The following is a 10,693-nucleotide window of genomic DNA, read 5'->3' as shown; positions in this document are numbered from 1 at the left end:
CACTAATTTATTATTGTACGCTATTATGTGTGTTTTTTTGGGCGTGTGTCCTCTTACTTGTTAGTAGTGTAGCAAATTTCAATTTTAAACAGAATTTATATCGCGGGCCCGCATATCGGTTGCAACCAATTTTTAAAACAAAATTTTCAATCATTCTGTACGTAAGGTAACGAATTTGACTAGTTATTTAATGGTATTAGTTATGAATTTTCCAACTTTAATTTTGGTGGAAGCCTATGTTAATGTCAGCTTCATTTCATCTTAATTTCAATTTTATTTTAAAATACTGTTTCTCTCTTTTAGTTTAATTGCGTTTTAATTTTTCTAAGAAAAAGGAATATATATATTTAACTGTTCTTATATTATACCGATTTTCAAATTTTATTTACTAAGTAAATTTTCGTTATTTTATATTTAATCTCGTGTGTCATTTAGTAGTTAGTAATATTGACCTGGCAACCTGTCAACGTTTATGTAAGACCCTGGCCTTTTCATTTATGCTTTTGCCCTCCACGCTTCGTGTTTTGTGCTACTGCCCTTACGGTAAGTATTGTAAGTATTGTGCTTGTTTTCTTCTTGATGTTTGCGCTTTTTCATTTTGATGTTTTGTTTACTACTTGGTAAGGTTGCAATCAGCACCAAGGCTGTTGTCTGTAACATCTGAGTGGACATTGTATCTGCTCGGCCTGCGCTGGTCTGTAATTCGAATACAACCCCTCTTATCGACTGCAGTGCTGACATAACAGTGTCTTACGCTATGTTAGATAAGTATAGCACTTAGGTGTTAGCGTGATGAGGTATTACTGCTTATCCCTGAGTGACTGTTGAAGTACTTGTACTGGGCATTATCACATCGACTGACTGTACGGCGGTGCCGTGAGTAAGTGCCTTCACGTCACATGATTGGACTTAGATTATAGCTCAGAAGGAAGAGGTCGTGGGCGTGTTAGGGCTCACAGTCTACTGAAGATGTGCTTATTGTACGCGGAGTGGCACAGAGAAGTGTATAGTGACTAATTTTACTCCAATTTATAGACCTCATACATGAATGAGGATGTAAGTCCTACTTCACAAGTGACGTTACGTAAAAGATCACTCGTATCGCTGAACATCAAGTATAATCTGCTTAAATTTCGTAAACTGTGTTCTGCCAGGGTGATATATCCCATGAACAGGGAATCCATTAGTCGCCTGCTACGACTGGTTGGATAAACCACCTTGAGAAGGATCACCAACCGTAATTCAGGCAGTCAATTGATAACGATGGAAGTCTAAAGCACATTATAATGTAAGCATCTGAAGCAGTGAGAAAAAAAGTCGCACGTATTTCTGAGAGCTGAGCATCGGATCACCAACCGTAATTCAGGCAACTAGCCAATACTCCAACATCTTCAGTAGACTGTGAGCCCTAACACGACCTCTTCCTTCTGAGCTATAATCTAAGTCCAATCATGTGACGTCAGCACTGCAGTCGATAAGAGGGGTTGTATTCGAATTACAGACCAGCGCAGGCCGAGCAGATACAATGTCCACTCAGATGTTACAGACAACAGCCTTGGTGCTGATTGCAACCTTACCAAGTAGTAAACAAAACATCAAAATGAAAAAGCGCAAACATCAAGAAGAAAACAAGCACAATACTTACAATACTTACCGTAAGGGCAGTAGCACAAAACACGAAGCGTGGAGGGCAAAAGCATAAAGGAAAAGGCCAGGGTCTTACATAAACGTTGACAGGTTGCCAGGTCAATATTACTAACTACTAAATGACACACGAGATTAAATATAAAATAACGAAAATTTACTTAGTAAATAAAATTTGAAAATCGGTATAATATAAGAACAGTTAAATATATATATTCCGCTGTAATATTCAGCATTTGTATTTAATAATAATAATAATAATAATAATAATAATAATAATAATAATAATAATAATAATAATAATAATAATAATAATAATAATAATTGTACCGGGCGGTACACCTCCACGCCGCTAGTTCAAATATTGCGCCAGTTGAAACTCCTCTACAGGAGAAAGCCTGAACTATAAAAAACTGTATTAACTCAACAGTTTCTCCGAAGATGGCTCTGTGTGAATTTTGATGCGTTTTTGTTTGTAATTGATCAAGAAGTGTGGACGTTCTCTACCAGATGTCTCTACTAAAAACTATGATTACGCACTCTGGCGCGAAGGAATGAAGTTTCTTGAAGAAATTTTGTATTCTTAAGTTTTGTCTTTACTACATTTTGTTCTTTTATTTTTTGGGTTGGCAATATTAATCTTTCTGTCCGCCAGTTTTGAACTCAGCCAATCCCGAATTTATTTAATTAATTTTTGACCAATAGTGTATGTCTTCTTCGATATGGATATGTAGCTCTAATCTATCCCATAAAGTTGAGGGGGTGTGTCTATTCATTCTTGAAAGGTCTCGAATTTTCCACGAGGGTATAAAAACTGCTGATTTTCTTGTCTCGGGGCCACTTCAGTAATATCTAACTTAGTGTGTGGATATGTAGCAGGGGGCGGGAAGCGCCTCTTTCTTCAAGCAGCAGCTCTTCAACAAGGTAATGGCCTGTTAACATCTGTATTTCTCGCTAGCTCAGCAGTTTAACTCTCGGGGAGGGTTCGAAACCTTTTAATATGTAACCTACCACTTTAAAATGTAAATTCCTCTTCTGTCTATGTAAAAACTACAAATATCTTTTACTGTAAAGCGGGAATAGAGAGTGCTTTACCTTCTCGAACTCCCCTTCATTTTGAAATTGAGGTGACCACGTTTTTATAACCGTTTCTTCTCTTCCTTAATGTATTAAAGTTTTCTCATACGGGTCACCTCCCTAGCTTGGGACTAGCCCCTGTGTATCGGCCTAGAGCCACTTAGGTTTTAAAGGTGTATTTTGGAGTGCAAGTTCACGCCTCCAGTTCCTTCTGTACTTTGGGCCAGTAACTCACCCTGATGTTTTGTTTTCTTCATGCAAAGGCCCTGTAGGTTGGGTATTAGATACCCCTGTTTCACTGTATGTGTGCCTTGAGGGTAGTTAGGAGTAAGGGTTGTTGTGGCCTTTGATAAGGCTTGTAGCATTGAGAGCAGGTCCGCTCTTTCTGGTATTTTGGAAAGTGCCTCTAGAAGGCTTAACATTGTAATTAGGAGCAAGTGCTCCTTGGCATGGTGGAGTTTTCTGCCCCTTTGTTCAATTTTGTACCTTGGTAAAGTTGGGCTTGTAGCTCAAGGATTGTCATTGTGGGGCTCGAAGCCCAGATCGTGTAATTATCCCCTAACACTTTTAATTTATTTGTACCTGATTTTGGCTTGTTGTTGACTTGTTAAGTTTTCAAATTCTACGTCACCACTGTTATGTTTTGAAAATATAACCTTTGTTGAAATTTTAATTCATTTTTCGAACTTGTAGTTAGACCCATTCCAGCCCGCACATTCTTTCACCTCTGCTGATCGACCAAAACTCCGTAATAATAATAATAATAATAATAATAATAATAATAATAATAATAATAATAATAATAATAATAATAATTGTTACGGAGATATCCGTGGTAGGCAGAGGTGAAAGAAGGTGCGGGCTGGAATAGGTCTCAACTACAAAATTAAAGTTAATTTAAAACTTTAACAAAGGTTATATTTTCTTTTCAAAATCAGCAAATAACAGAGTATAACAGGTACCAAGTAGCAGATCAACAAATTAAGAAATTACATATTACAGTTCGTTACAAGATTTGGGCTTCGAGCCCCGTTTTACATTCCTCGAGCTACAAGCTCAACTTTGCCAAGTCACACATTTGATCCCAGGGGGAAGAAAACCCCTTCACACAAGGAGCACTTGCTCCCACCTTTAAAACACAAGCCTCTCAGAGGCACTATTCAAATACCCGAAAGAGCTGACCCGCTCTCAATCATTCAAGCCTATTAAAGGCAACACACTGCTTTACAATTACTTGCCAATTAGGTGCAATCTACAAGAATTAAACAGGGGTACCTCGTACCCAGCCTACGTGGCCTTAAAGGAAAAAAAAAGTTATATGTTACTTAAATGGCTCAAAATACCAATGTGAATGGAGGCGTTGCTTGCGCTCATACATGGAACGTTATAAAACCTAAGGGGCACTAGGCCTATTACACAGAGGCTAATCCCAAACTATGGAGGTGACTCGTATACAATTTGAATTTAACACATTAAGACGGAATAGAAGAACAGTTACTAAAACGTAGTCACCTCAGATTCAAAATGAAGGGGAGCTCGAGAGGGTAAATTACTCTCTATCCCCGATTTAAAGTTAAGGTTGTATGAAGTTTTACAAGGACAGGGAAGGTTTACATGTTTTTAAGTTATCGGCTACATATTAAAGGTTTCGAACCTGCCTCGCGGGTTAAACTGCTGAGCTAGCAAGGAAAAGAAAGATGTTAAACGGCCATTACCTTGTTGAAGATCTACTGCCTGAAGAAAGAGGCGCTTCCCGCCTCCTGCTGCTAAACCGCGCACTAAGTAAGATGTTGGTGAAGTGTCACCGAGACAAGAAAATCAGCAGTTTTATACCCTCGCGGAAAATTCGAGACCTTTCAGGGGTAATTAAGACCCGCCCTCTTAACTTTATTGGATAGCTTAGAGCTACATATCCATATCGAAGAAGACGTACATGATTGGCTGAGAATTAATTAAAGAAATTCGGAATTGGCTAAGTTCAAACCTGGCGGAAAGAAAGATTAATATTGCCAACCCAAAAAATAAAAGAACAAAATTTAGTAAAGACAACAACTTTTGAATACAACATTTCTTCAAGAAGGTTCATTCCTTTGTACCAGAGTGCATGGTCATAGTTTTTTTTGTAGAGATATCTAGTAGAGAACGTCCACACTTCTTGATCAATGACAAACAAAAACACATCAAAATTCACACAGAGCTATCTTCTGAGAAACTGTTGAGTTAATACAGTTCACGGCCGACTTGATGCGTCGCTCTAGCTAGCTCCTTACCGGCCTTGACAATCGGGTCCACGCACTGTAATCGGAGTAGTTACACAACTCGACACGTGGCGCTGGCGGCCGACCTATTTGCGGTAGAAATGCATACTTCTTTATGGAAAATATATTGACTTTGGTTGCCGATTTATCGTAATTTAGAGCTATGGAGAATATTACATGGGTTAATACTGTTAAAATGATTAATCTTAAAGGTTACTTTCGTTGATATTTGCCAAAATGATGTGAAATGAAACTGGGGGGAGATGACTTAGTCCAGCCGACGTTCTGATATTGACTCTGATTGCCGATGTATCTTAATTTGGGGAATAAAATAGTATGTTACATTGACTAATATTGTTAAAATGATTAATCCTAAAGGCTACTTTCATTTATATGTGCCAAAACAACGTCGTGAAATGAAACTGCGGAGGATGGAGTAGTCCAACTGACGTTAATTAATTGTGAGGAATAATAGTAATTGTTTTTGTTATCATGGCATTTAGATACATAGCAGAACTTACCACAATGCTTTTGTCTTCTGATGTTAATATTGAGATTAAGAGTCATTGTTCAATTAGAGTTTTAAAATTCTTCAAGCGCTGCTCTCAGGAAGGAGGCTGGACAAAACATACGAGTCTTACTTTTTCCATATTCGTTGTATGCAAAACGTAAATATTTTGACTCAAACATGTTTAAATGTTAATTTCAATATATATCGTTTTAGATTACTTTTCATTCATACCTTTCACTAAAATATTAAATACCGGGCAAGCTGGCCATGCTAAATTCAGAAAATAAATTTTACTTGAAATGCAGTAGGGTGGAACAAGTTGGCCGCGCGGCGTAGAGCTGTGAGCTGTGAGCTTGCATCTGGGAGATAGTGGGTTCGAACCCCACTGTCGGCAGCTCTGGAGATGGTTTTCCGTGGTTTCCCATTTTCACATCAGGCTGTACCTCAATTAAGGCCACGGCTGATTCCTTCACACTGCTAGCCCTTTCCTATTCCACCGGCGTCGGTGCGACGTAAAACAAATAGCGAAAGAAGAAGAAGAATTTTTAATAAAAATTCAGTGAGAGAAAAGTATTTTGAGTAAATAAAATGATGATGATGATGATGATGATGATGATGCTTGTTGTCTAAAGGGGCCTAACATCTAGGTCATCGGCCCCATTCCTCAGGTAACAACACTTCATACGCTGGCCTTACCGTCATAGCAGCAGTGATTCTTACTTGTCAATGTTTAAATGTTAAAGTTCAGATTATCTTGAACAAAAATGTGTTGTATTGCTGTCATATGGCAAATACGACATCGCCTAAAGGATTTTTCTATGAAAGAAAATTCATGGGTAAAAATACCTGATTAGCGTGATTAGCGGCCACTCACGGAGGCCCGGTTTCGATTCCTGGCCCTGCCACGAAATTTCAAAAGTGGTACAGTACGAAGGCTGGAACGGGGTCCACTCAGCCTTGAGAGGTCAACTGTGTAGAGGGTGGTATCGATTCCCACCTCAGACATCCTCGAAGTGGTTTTCCATAGTTTCCCACTTCTCCTCCAAGCAAATGCCGGGATGGTAACTAACTTAAGGCCATGGCTGCTTCCTTCCCTCTTCCTTGGATATGCCTTCCAATCTTCCCATCCCCGACACAAGGCCCCTGTTCAGCATAGAAGTTGCGGCCGCCTGGGCGAGGTACTGGTCATCCTTGCCAGTTGTATCCCCCGACCCGCAGTCTCACGCTCCAGGAATCTACCCTTGAGGTGGTAGAGGTGAGATCCCTCACTGAGTCCGAGAGAAAAGCCAACGCTGGAGGGGTAAACAGAGTAAGAAAAGAGAAAGAAAGAACGAAGGTAAATACCCGACATAGAAACGGAAAACTAAGACGAGAGTGTTACCTGCTTTTAGCCACTCCGTAGTTTTGTCCTGGTCTATAGAGAATTCGTGAAATGATAGTGTCCCTTTGCTTTTTTTCCTGTTCGGAATATAAAAAAGGCCCACAGAAATATATATTCGAATATTTCCTAACACAGTTAAAGAAAAGCAAATCAACACACCATTAAAAAACGAATTAGCACATAAATTAAAATCCTTGTTCAGGACGAAGTTACAGCGAGAAATCACTTTGTTCTCGTTTCCATAAAATTTCTGCTCGAAGTACGAAAAGGTGCACAAGAATGTCTCAAATTCCAAGATTTGTAAACATAATTTAAAAAATATAATCACCACACTACACAATAAAAAATTAACTAACTAGCGCATAACTATCAGGTTTCATTATCAAGCCAAAAAGCACCTCATTTGCGAACACATTGCCAACATTTACGACAGCAAAACCAAAAAATAAAACTGGAAATGCGGCAATTTGCGGTATACTGCTTCCTGTCAGTGGGTAGTAGGCCAGCGCTCCAGCGGCATTATGGTGAAACTTTCCAATTACAGCTTTATGCTGGGCTTCACAAGCGATTGTCAAGGCCGGTATAAGGAGCGCAGCGAGGTATCCAGTCGGCCGTGTACAGTTTTTTAAAGTTCAGGCTTTCTCCTGTAGAGGAGTTTCAATTGGCGCAATATTTGAACTAGCGGCGTGGAGGCGTACCGGCCGGTACAAACCTCGCCCCCCAAAGGTCCTTCCCTGGGGTGACACAAAAGTTTTATAATCAAAGTTATTTTCCAAGAAAATTTCCAATTTTATCTGTGCATAAATGTAGGAGAATTTGAAGGGCACATTTGTCGAAAATTTCTTGAGTCATTAGAGGGTTATTTTGGTAGGAGAATTTTGAAGATGTTACCAAAAAAGTATATTTCCACAGTGTTTTGAAGTAGATTTATAGAAATTATTTAAACACCAGCTTTAGAGTTTCTTTGTTGTAGCAAAATTGCTAAACGAAACCTTACTTCTTGAAAGTAATTTTTTCTAAATCCACCAAAGGTAGATTGGAGCAAAAATGTAGTAATTGCGGATATGGAATGTCCATGTAGCTTTTGAAGTGCGTTAGCTGCCGGTTGATTTTGACGGCAAGACCTTCCGCCGCTGTCTGTATCCAATAGAGGCCGTTTCGGACCCCTCAAGTACCCTGAGGTACCGTTCTCCCGCATTATGAGAGGGGGAATCCAGCTGCACGCCGCAGATGCGAAGTTGCTTACTGTCCTTGAGTAGCTTGCGGTTGGTGCGCCGCACATCAGCCTTTGCCGGGAGGTGTACTCCGGCGCGCCGTACACAGGTCTCTCTGGAGTGGAGTGGGCCCGTACCCCACCTCAGTGGCGGTACGGCGCCGCACGGCTGCGGGGCGCTGAAACAGTAAAATCTCTGCGGCAGAATTGATGTTGGAACAAGTGCTTAAGGGTGAAACTGAGGGGCCAGCGGCGTAGAGACTTTTATGTTAAAGCCACTGGTATGGTTTAGCAGGAGACGGGAGCTTGGTAATGGCCGTTGGGCAATGACAGCAGGGTAACCCTGGGGAAAGGTTTTACATAATTCTACAAGGTAGATGGACAACCACAGGGCAGAAGGCCTTAAAAATGAAACCGAAAAATATAACCTTCGTGGTTCTTACAAGAAGTTAAAAATCCAATAAGCAAGTAATTTACACAGGTTTCACCTGAGACATGTGAACCTTAAAGATTCTCTCAGTGGCTGGATTGCTCACTAACAATGTGACCGGCGTAAGAAAATCTAAAATAATGCACGGCCCATGAAATCTGGGGGGGCAGGCTTGCCCGCGGGAACAAAGTTCTTGACCATAATTTGGTCTCCTACCTTTAAATTGGTGGGCCTCCGTCCACGATCATATCTTTCCCTAACCTTTTCATGAGAAATTTTAAGATTGGCCTTAGCCTTCTTCCAAAGATCTTTAGATAGATAGATAGATAAGAAATGGGTGAGCCCTGTCTTCGCAGAGCTCCACACGTAGGTCTATGAAGACCCTTTGTGCCCCTTAAGCAGGTTTGCCTAGTCCAGCCCTAGTACTCCTATAAAGGATACCAGTGTCCGGATATTGGCATTCCTGATGTCTTCCAGGCTCACAAAATGTGAGCCAAGGTATCGATGTCTAGTGCTAGCAAGAGCCTCGCACTGACATAACACATGCGCGGGGGTCTCTTCCTCCTTACCGCATCTTCTACATATCGGATCCTGAGTGATTTTCATGATGTGTAGGTGTCTCTGTAAGGTATTGTGGCCTGTTAACAGTCCAACTACCATTCTCATTCTGGTCCTATTCAAATTCATGAGGACCTTTTTATAACTTTGGCTAGGCCCTTTGATAAGTTCACGTACCTGCCTTGCTATAGTTAACCTCTTCCAAATGTCTAAGTGAGACTGGTTTGTCCATTGGGATATTACCAGTCTCACGCTTCGGAGTGACACTCCCAGGAAAGGCTCTGGTCCTGTGAAAGAACCTTTTGAGCCTTGTTTCGCTAGTTTGTCAGCTTCTTCATTTCCACTGATACCTGTGTGCCCAGGGACCCATAATAGGGTAACTGAGCTAAATTCACACAGCTGATCTAACATCCTTTGGCATTCCCATACCAGTTTTGATGTTGTTTTAACTGCACAAAGTGCTTTTAGTGCTGCCTGGCTATCACTACAAATAGTGATGTGTCTTCTGTGTCCAGGCATATTCCATATATATACAGCACAGGCTAGTATTGCGTATACTTCAGCCTGGAAAACAGTAACATATTTACCCATAGGAAGGGAGAGCCTTGTCTTAGGCCCCCAGACCCCGGCGCCTGTGCCCGTCTCCGTCCGCGAGCCATCTGTGTACCATGTACAGCCCCCAGACTTAAGACGGGCCCCAGCATCCGCGGCCCACTCCTCCCTTGTGGGTATCACCACTGTAAATTTATAATCCAAATTAAAGCTAGGCTTCATCAGATCCCCGATCATCATTGTCATAGGGCAAGTCTGGTGAAGCCTTGTAAGAATAGAGGCATGACCTCTATTCGGGTTTTTGAAGGACCATCCTCCGAGTGACCAGAGGCGATAGGCACTCATTCCCGCTATTGCCTTAACATATAAATGTAAGGGGGGAAAACCTAGGATGGCCTCCATTGCACATAATGGTGTATTATCCAGTGCCCCTGTTATTCCTAGACACGCAAGTCTTTGGACACTGTTTAACTTGGTGGTCACAGTTTTACTCTCCGAACCTGGCCACCAGACTAAAGATGCATAGGTGATCGTGGGCCGTACAATAGAGATATAGAGCCACTGGACCACCTTAGGTCTTAGGCCCCAAGTCTTCCCGACGGCCCTGTGACAGGCCCACATAATCTTGCGAGCCTTATCCACCTTATAATCTATATGTTTCTTCCAGCTCAGTCTTGCCTCAAGGATTACCCCTAGGTACTTAACTGAGGTTGTCTTAGCTAGTTTTTTCCCAAATAGGAAAGACTCTGACAGTCCGTCTAGCCTCCTCCTCTTGGTAAATACCACGAGCTCCGTCTTATCGGGGTTAACCGACAAGTCTGTCTCGTAGCACCATCTTTCAACCCTACGTAGAGAGCTCTGTACGAGCTCGGAAACCGTGCTGGGGAAATTTCCTACCGCCATCAGGCTTATGTCGTCTGGATAGCCTTGGGCGTATATTCCTCCAACATTTAACCTGGTAAGTAGTTCATCCACTACCAGACACCATAATGTTGGTGATAAAACTCCTCCCTGTGGACACCCCCTGTCTATATTAGCTCTCAACATTACAGCGTTGAGGGTAAACAGA

Source organism: Anabrus simplex, chromosome 3 (genome assembly GCF_040414725.1).
Source record: "Anabrus simplex isolate iqAnaSimp1 chromosome 3, ASM4041472v1, whole genome shotgun sequence".
In the NCBI taxonomy this organism is placed as follows: domain Eukaryota; kingdom Metazoa; phylum Arthropoda; class Insecta; order Orthoptera; family Tettigoniidae; genus Anabrus; species Anabrus simplex.
Note: the sequence above shows the minus strand (reverse complement) of the source record.